Raw genomic sequence first — 853 nt, 5'->3', positions numbered from 1 at the left:
TCAAAACAAACCTTATAACTCCCAACATCGTTTATTTCCTTGGTTTGCTGGAAAACCCTAACACAACTTAACATATTATATATATTTAGAAAGCTCTGTCCATCGTCTATCATTTAGAAGTTATTATATGTTTGCGTAAGATACGTACTCAGAGAAATTTGCCTCACAACACCGGCGACATCAAATTGGACACTTAAGAAAGCGTGGCCCATATATGTATATATACGACTTCAAAGTAAATATTCAGGTTTTTATAATTGTGTAAATACAGTAGTGGGGTTTAATGAAATGTGTGCCCCTCTAAGCAGTCTCCTTTCAATAAAGCATACAATGACTGATGATCCTTGTTACGTATTACAATTTGGAATGGCCTGAAATTGAGTTAAGGGATAAATTAAAATTTAGTAGTTAAGTTGTACTTTGGATTTAGTAGTTAAGTAAAAGCGATATATAGCAAGTTTATGATATTTGCCAACAAGATAGACACACACAGTTTTATTTTTTAGCACAAATACATTTTAATATACACACAACAATACAATTTACAATAACGGTTATTACAAATAGTTATTACAAACAATGATTTATAAACAAAAGTGTCACAAATTTACAAGCAATATGTTTGCTTGTTTGTTTGTATTTAAGCATAAAGCTACACAATGGGCTATCTGTGCTCTGCCCACCACGAGTATTGAAACCCGGTTTCTAGCGTTGTAAGTCCGTAGACATACCGTTGTGCCACTGGGGAGCTACAGGCAATATAAAGTCTTCTTTCTAGCTTGGAACTTCCTTGATATCTTATCGAGGGTTCACGATGAGCGAGTTGACGTAGGTATAATTCACTTAACAGGAA

General features: G+C 34.1%; 1 protein-coding gene across 1 annotated transcript in view; it reads left to right on the top strand.

The window, feature by feature from the left end:
- LOC106462050 (cholecystokinin receptor-like) overlaps positions 1–853 on the top strand; it is a 52,480-nt gene that overhangs the window by 39,001 nt on the left and 12,626 nt on the right. The gene's annotated exons all lie outside the window — the stretch shown is intronic.

This window comes from Limulus polyphemus, unplaced genomic scaffold, assembly GCF_000517525.1.
Source record: "Limulus polyphemus unplaced genomic scaffold, Limulus_polyphemus-2.1.2 Scaffold1082, whole genome shotgun sequence".
NCBI lineage: Eukaryota > Metazoa > Arthropoda > Merostomata > Xiphosura > Limulidae > Limulus > Limulus polyphemus.
This window is presented reverse-complemented; position numbering and strand designations above follow the sequence as displayed.